The following is a 7,931-nucleotide window of genomic DNA, read 5'->3' on the forward strand; positions in this document are numbered from 1 at the left end:
ATGGGAGCTGCTGCATCCCCAGCCCTGACCCAAAGAGGCTGTGATGGAGGGCCCAGGGCAGTGATGCTCTTAGCATCCCATAACCATGCCTCTACTGGAGAGCCAGTCGTGACCCACACCACTGGCACGCACAGTGCCTGCTCTGCCTTCCTAGCCCCTTTGATGTGGGTCTCAGGCTTCTGTGGAGCCTTGAAATTACCTCTCCTTAAGTCCCTGGGGAAGTAGGAGGGATCAGTGCACTCTCATTTCATCCTAACCGTTCACAAAGCCTCTGAGGGAGCCTGCATGCTCCAGGATGCACGTGAGTCAGTGCCATTCACACTGCCCTGAGTGTCTGTCTCTCTAAGGACAGAAGGGTCCCTATCCATCCCCAAGGACACCCTGCCTCCCCCGGCAGCTGCTTTGAGGGCGCAGAACACTGTGCCCTGAAGCCCCACGCGGTGAGCCCTGGTGGGTACCAACCCGTGCCCACTACCCAGACCACTTTGGCATCCACAAGACTGGAAAGAGCTGCCCACCAGCAGGCATGCACCTCTGCTTGCAGCGCACAGAGCCACCCAGGGAGGGAAGGGGCTGAGCCTGCTCCCCACCAGGTCTGTGCTGGCAAAGGTGGGGAGCTGCTGCTTCACCCTGCCCGGAACCTCAACCCCACCAAACTGCCCATGTGGTTGGCAGAAGCCTCCTGGCTCCAGGGCTGGGAGGAGGACAGGTCTCACCATCTGACAGGTCACACAGCCAGGTCACCACGGAAGTGGTTCTTCCTTATACATCCCTTGGGTGCTGTGGGGCAGGAGGGACTGGAAAGCTTTGCTTCCCGCACCCTGCCAGCCCTTGCAGGGCTCAGACCAGCCCAGCTGCAGGTACCGGCTGTGATTGCCGGATGCCTTGGGGCCGGTTTCCCCGGGGCAGCCGTCCTTCCTTCCTCTGTTCCGCGTGTTTACCGGCGGCTGCAGGAGCTGCTGAGGGACAGGCAGGGCTGGAATCTTGCCACGGCCAGGCTGGGATCCGCTCAGCTCCGTCCCAAGGAGCGGAGAGCACAGGGAGCATCCAGCAGGCTCTGTGAGGAGCACTGGGGTGGTGGTGGCCGTGCTGAGCATCCCCCCGAGGGTTGCACAAGAAAGCCAGGTCTGGGGAGCAGGGGGAGATGCTGTGCCAGGGTGGTGGGGCTGGCAGAGAAGGGGGTAAGAAGACAACTGCAGAGGCTCCAGGGGCTCACGCTGCGTGCCTCATCCTCCTGCAGCTCCGGGCTGCGTTACAAACCAGCCTTGTCATGGGGGCCGGGGAGGTCGGGGCTGCCCGCGGCCAGGCATGGGGTGTGCAGCACCCACCGCCCTCAATGCCGCCTGTGTCCCTGCCTCCACCATCACCGACAATGAGCCCTTTCAGGGAGCCGGGGCTGGTCCTGCTGCAGGCAGCACGCTCAGGGGTGCCAGGAGTCAGCAAACCTGGGGGCAGCTCCCACCCCAGCCGTGCAGCGCCCTCCCCTCCCGGGCATGAAGGTTGCTCAGCATCCATGGGCTTCCCCACAAACCAGGCTGGAGATGAGGTCAGGGCTTCGGTTTAGATGCCAACAGGGAGTCCTAGATAGGGAAATGGGGGCCATGTGAGAGCTGGGGGTGGGCACCAGGCACTCAGAGGCCACAGCACACCAGGGCATGCTGGATGGGGTGCACTGTGGTGTTTGCTGCAGGCTTCCTGCTTGGGTACCTGTGGCTATTGCTGTGAGTGTGTAAGCCCCAAAATCCAAATCCCGGATTAGCTCTATGATACAGGGTCAGTAGGTACCTTCCAAGGTCACCCAGCTCCCCGAGCCCTCCTCCTGCTCCCCCTGCCCCTGCTCGGGGCTTCTCCATGATGTTGGCTGTGGCTCTTCAGCCTCCAGCACTGCCTTCTCTGATAACAATGCTAAAGGAGAACAGGGGAGCCGCTTTTATCCCCATGGGACGCCTCTTCTGCTGAGCCTGCATGTCAGTGCTGCATCTCCTCCAGGCACAATGCTGGAGCTGATCCGCAGGCTGCTGATGCAGCATGGGGACAGGAGCAGACAGGGACACTGGCTGTTGTCCCCAGAGGAGGGTGAGAAGATGCCCTGGAACCTCTTGGTCATGAAGCAGTGAGCAGGTAGGGTCTGTGAGCTCTGCCTGCCGGGCTCCTCTGCAAGATGGCCACAGAAAAGGTTCATGTGCTGCAAGAGTGAATGGCAATGAGAAGTTTGTGCCTTGTCCCTACAGCACCAGCAACACGTCTCAGGGCTGTCTCAGGGTCTGATCCTTCCCTGGAGACCATGGTTAGATGTCAGGTGATGGAGCCAGAACAAGACAGGGTCATAGATGGAGGAGGAGGCATCATCTGGGGCACAGGGAGGTCTCACTGCTCCCAGACAGGCTGTGGGAGACTTCTGCATAGAGAAGGGTCTTAAACCCTACATCAGGACACCAGTGGGACTCAATACTGGAGGTCTTGAGCCCCTTTGAAGACCCACGTGTTTCAGGCTCTGGCTCTAACCTTGTTCTTCTCCTGCTGTCCCAGGCTGCTGTCAAGCTCCTTGCTTGGCACCTTCTGGTTTGATTTTGGTGGGCCACTTGCTTTTTCCACTTGTTCTTTTGTTGTGCCTGCTTTAGAGCTGTATTGATTTCTGTCTTTACGTGACTTCCACAAAAGCTGCTCTTTGCTCCCAGCTGGGGATGCTGCTTTTCGCCATCCCTTTACTTTCCTTTGAAACCACTCGCCCCGCTAACCCCTGCAAGCAAGAAGACACCTCAAAGCTCCACGTATGGATAGATGAAAGGGCTGGATGTAGTCCCCAGTGTAAAGTACAGCAGCTCTGGGTCTGCCGTAGTTTAAACAGCCTCCTCTGAGCTGGCTCCTCCTCATCTACAATCCGCCTTCTCCCTAGAACTGGCAGCAACTTGGTGGCAGCAGAGGGGGGATATTTGGGGGATATTTCCCAAGGAGAGCACTAGATGCTGTCTCATTTCACTATGGCTTTCACCTGCCCACATGCTTCTCTGGGACCTGGAGATCCTTCCTGCAACCTGATGGGAAGGGAATTGGAGATCACCATGATGCTTATAGAATCAGGGTTCTGCTGATCTTCCATAGCTTTTGGGGAGGCAAAGGAGATCTTGCAGGGATTTCAGCCCTCAGTGGGGATGAACTGTAGCCACAGCCATGGCCAGATGAGGAGGTGGACCTGGGAAGCTGCCCTGCTCTGCAAAGGATCACGGCTGTAGCTCCCAAAGGAAAGGAAAAACACAGATACCTGGCTGGACCCAGCTGGAGATACTGGTGCTGTGAGAAAGCACATGGATTGCCCTGTGCCCACTGGAAACTGGTCCCCAGTTCAGGCTCCCCTGAAGCAGGAGCCCCCTGAAGCCCTGGGGTTGGCAGATGTGGAGGTTCACTGCTTTCTGCCTGAGCTGGGGCAGCCTGGGCTGCCTGATGTGGGGTTGCATCCAATACACACAGGAGCCATCTGCTCCTGCACGGTGCCACTTACCCCTGCTGCCTGCTCCGCTCTCCCCTTTCCCCCCTGCGCTGCCTGCTCCAGCCACACTCCAAGCAGAGACAAGCCAGGCACATGAAAAACTTACTGCAAAACTAACTTGTCAGCCATAAAGAAGGGGGGAAAGGCTTTAGTGCACTTTCTGCTGGTTTATTCACCTCCTCCAGCAGAGGATGTGTGCCTCCTGTCCCTGCTGAAAGAGCTCCAACTCATTGGCATCATGGTTGGAGTATGGTGCTGGTGGGATGAGAGGGGGTCCCCCAGGCAGGCACTAAGGGGGAAGTCTGGGAGGTGTGTGAAGGACACCTTGCATACACACCATGGGTAGGGTAAGGCATGGAGGAGAGGGGCTGGCACTAGAGTCTGGTTCTGGCTGTGAGAGGAGAGCTTCAAAGAAGATGCTGCCACCAACATGAGCATGGGCAGAGTTTAGCCCCTTGCAGCTTGGGAAAGGTCTGGAGCCACCCCTGAAGCGTGGAGGGGGGACAGCAGATAGGGTCATAGGAAAAGTCATCTGGAAGAGGGACCTCAGGAGTTCTCAAGTCTTAACCTCCTGCACAAAGCAGGGTCAGCCACATGGATGCTCAGGGCTTTATCCAGTCAGGCCTTGCAACACACCAGGAGTAGAGGATGCCACAACATCTGTGGGGTCTTTCTCCTCAAGTAGTGCCACCAGGCCCAGTGCCCAGGACTGTGAACTCTGTGGGGAAGCTGTTTCTCCACTTGCAAGGGAAAGGGTAGGGTGAGACATGGGAAGGTACAACTCCTGGTTGGCATGGTGGCTGTGTTTCATGTCTTGTTTGGGAGCAGGGGTGGAAGGATGGGGGGGGTCTCTAGGGCTGCAGGTTGAAGCTGAGAGCACAGTTTCAGGTCGGGCATGTCCTTGGCATGGCTGAGGCAATCGGTGGGCAATCTGTGCTGCTGCAGAGCCCCACCAGAGTCCTGGGGCACTGCATCCAGCCTGGGGTGGTTGCCAGAACACAGGCTGGAAAGCTGGTGTGTGAATACACTAAAAGAGCTTCGTGTCTGGTTTGGATGGATGGAGATAGGATGCTAATAGCCAAGGGAGGAGGGATAAGAGGGATAAAGCTGGAGAGAAAGGGGTGAAAGTGTGTGGGAAGCTGCCTGGCAATTCCCAGTGTGAGGCTGCAGAATGGTCCCTGGGAAGGAAGTGGGAAGCTTTTACATCAGCCTGGACAAAATGCCTGTGGGAATGAAGCTGCCTGGGAGCTGTGTGCCACAGGGGGTGTGCATGGCACGGCCTTTCCCCAGGCTGGTGTGGGCAGAGCAGCAGCGAGGACCAAGGGCTGGGTGATATCTCCACAGGACTCCACTCTTCACGTGATGCTGGTGACCTCGGAGCTAAGCTGCAGCCAGGACATGCTGGGGTCTGTCCCAGGAGGGAGCTGCTCAGAGGGGACATGGGGAACCGATCTGTTGGGATGTGCCATGGGGGTGGCAGAACTCCCCTCATGGCTCCATTCAACTGTGGTGAGTGATAACATCCTGCATCGATGGACAGGGTTGAGTCACCCCAAAATCGTAGAATCCCAGAATGGGTTGGGTTGGGAAGGACCTTAAGATCATCCAGTTCCAGCCCCCTGCCACAGGGACATCTTCCACTGGACCATGTTGCTCCAAGCTCTGTCCAACCTGGCCTTGAACACTGCCAGGGATGGAGCATTCCCTGCATCATTTGAGAGCTAAACCTGTTCATCCTTTCCTGCTCTTCCAAACCAGCAGGACCCACAAACAGGAACCTGCAGGGCCTGATCACCACTTAGCCCTCTGATCATTGCATGCTTCTCCAAAAAGGGTCATGTAAAGCTCTAGATCAGCCTTGGCCTCTGAATATCTGCTGATATCTCCACAGTCAGCATGTAGGTGCATATTTAATATTAGCATGCAGAAATGCAGCAATTCAAGACAAACTAAGGGTGCTTTATACTAACTATATATTAGCCCAAAGTAACTTGTATTTTGCATAGCTATGTACTGAGTGTGGGGTAAGGCATTTAAATTTGTAGCATTTATTATCACCAACTCACACTAAACCATATATTTATCAGATTGTTATATATAATATGCCACAAGAAGCTGGGATTCTTTGCCTTCCAACATCTTTTTTTTACCCCCTAATTAACATGTCTGTGATACCAGGTCGGTGTGGGTTAGGTCCTTCAGGGCTCCGAAATAGCAATGCCACCTCTTCCCCCACAGGCACATCCCTGCCTCAGGGCTGGCACAGGAGGTGTTACTGTGTAAATCCCGGAGGTGGAAGTATTGGGATTTCCCTGCTGTCATTTTCATGCTGGATCAGTCAGAGTAAAGGCTTGGAAGTATTTCTTTACCATACTCACGTGTTTGCCCACTTCTCCCCCAGGAGCACACGTCCACCAATACGAGGGAGCAGCAGGGCTAGAGCTGCTCAGGAGCGTCTGGCAGAGGGAAAGAGAGCTTGGTGAGTGGGGCTGTGGGCTCTGAAGGGTGTCTCCAGCACTGGCCTTGTTGCAGGATAAAGCTTTGCCCTGGGCAGGGTTTGCAGGGAGCAGCACTGGGAATGCAGGCAGGCTGAGCCCTTGTGCCCCTGGGGCTGCAGGGATGCTGCAGGCAAAGCCCCTGCCTCAAGGAGTGGAAACAGTACAAAAGTGGGAGGGAAACTCAAGAGAATCCCAGAGTAACGAATAGGCTTCAGCCTCAGGAGCACTGTGGTCCTAAGCAAAATCATTCAAGCAATGGGCAAACCCCAATCCCATCCTCTCCCTCATGCTTGTGCCTCCGTGCTGGGCTGCTGGGCACTGCAATCCTCACCCCTGCCCCTGGGCAAAGACAGGGTACCACACTCCCTCCCAGCACCTTATAACCCATACTGCAGCCAGCCAGCCAGGACATGGCAACAAGGATGGATTTAGCTGCCTCTGGTCCAGCATGGTGCTATTCAGATTGTCTCAGATTCCATCCCAAGGGTCCCAGGTGGTGCCCAAGGTGCCAGGCAGCTCCGCAGACCTTGTCAGCCTTTGCAGAGTTTGAATCAGCAAAGCTTTGCAGAGCCCAAGGTGCGAACGCATCTGGGATTCAGCAGAGAAACTGCTTTGTCCCAGCTGCTTCCCTTGACTGCTGTGTGGAGAAGTGAAGGATAATGCGTTCAGGCAGTCGGTGATGGATGGCAGGGTGAGCCTGGAGATGAGGAGACAGATGGTGCCACTTGTGGGAGGAGAGGGAGGGAGGCTGAAGGGCAGGGGCAGCCCATGGTCACTGGAGCTGTGCAGAATGGACCCTCTGCATTGCAGCAGGGTCCTGGAGGCTGGAGGTGTGGGGCAAAGACATGGTTGTGGGTGGGAGGAGGTAGAGAGGTGGAGTTGTTTAGGTTCAGTTGCCTTTCGCATGTTCCAGCTCATCCCTGTCCTGAGGGGCAGGATGGGGTGGAAGAAGAAGAAATATCACTGAGCTGTGCCCACTTCCCCAGGGAAATAGGCTGCCATGGGTCATCATTGCCACATTTGTCATCCCAAGGTTAGCTTCATCACCATCCAGCACCACTGCTGATAGAGGCAGGAGGAAATCCCAGAGGAGAGCATGACACATCAGTTCTCTGCACAGACCCCGTGTCTGTGCCTCCATAGTCCCTGCAGGAATGATGGCATCTGGGTACAGCAACACTTGGGAGCAGTAGGAATATCCAAGGGGATGCTTAGATCCCATTCCCAGCATCTTCTCACTGGAAATATGGGAGACAACAGGGGGTTAGGCTCTGCCCTAAAGCACTGAACTGCTCCGTCAGCCCCATCACCAGCTCTAGAGAGCAACGTCCTGCCATGGAGAAGCCTTCTCCCTGGGGTACAGAAGCATCAGCTTAGAAAGAGGGAGGAGAAAGAGGGAAGAGGTGGGGACCTAAAACTCCTTTGCAATTACAGCCTGTCCTGGGAGGCCGGGGAGAGGTGCTGTTTGCTCCCATATAGCACACCTTTAGATGTGCTTAGTGCTTACAGCATGAGTAGGGGGTTGCTTTTATTTTGATGGGCAAAAGAAGTGCAAAGGAGCAGCGTCTCCCCAAAGCATCAGTCAGCTCCTGAGCCTGAGAGCTCTCCCTTTCCTGCAGGGTTACAAATCAGTCAGTGCTTGTCAGGTGCAGAGGCAGACAGTGAGTCCATTACTGTCCACAGGGCACCTGCTGTTCCTGTCATTTCTAACCAGCTCCATCAGAGGAGTGAGTGGGAGAGACTCATTTCTGCAGTAATCCCTGTTTCCCAACAGCAGAGACAGATGCTGGCTGTATCCTAAAAAATAGCAGGGGAAAAAAATAACATGTTCTAGCTAAATGACTGTGCTACATCTCCAAGCAGCTCCCTTCTCAGCCATAGGGCATCCGTGGAAGGACAGGGGTCACCCAGAATGTGCCCAAACCCACCCAAGAGCCAAATGCTGT

Source organism: Pezoporus wallicus, unplaced genomic scaffold (genome assembly GCF_028554395.1).
Source record: "Pezoporus wallicus isolate ANWC-B61680 ecotype Strahan unplaced genomic scaffold, APGP_CSIRO_Pwel_v1 contig_8673, whole genome shotgun sequence".
Classification (NCBI taxonomy): Eukaryota; Metazoa; Chordata; class Aves; order Psittaciformes; family Psittacidae; genus Pezoporus; species Pezoporus wallicus.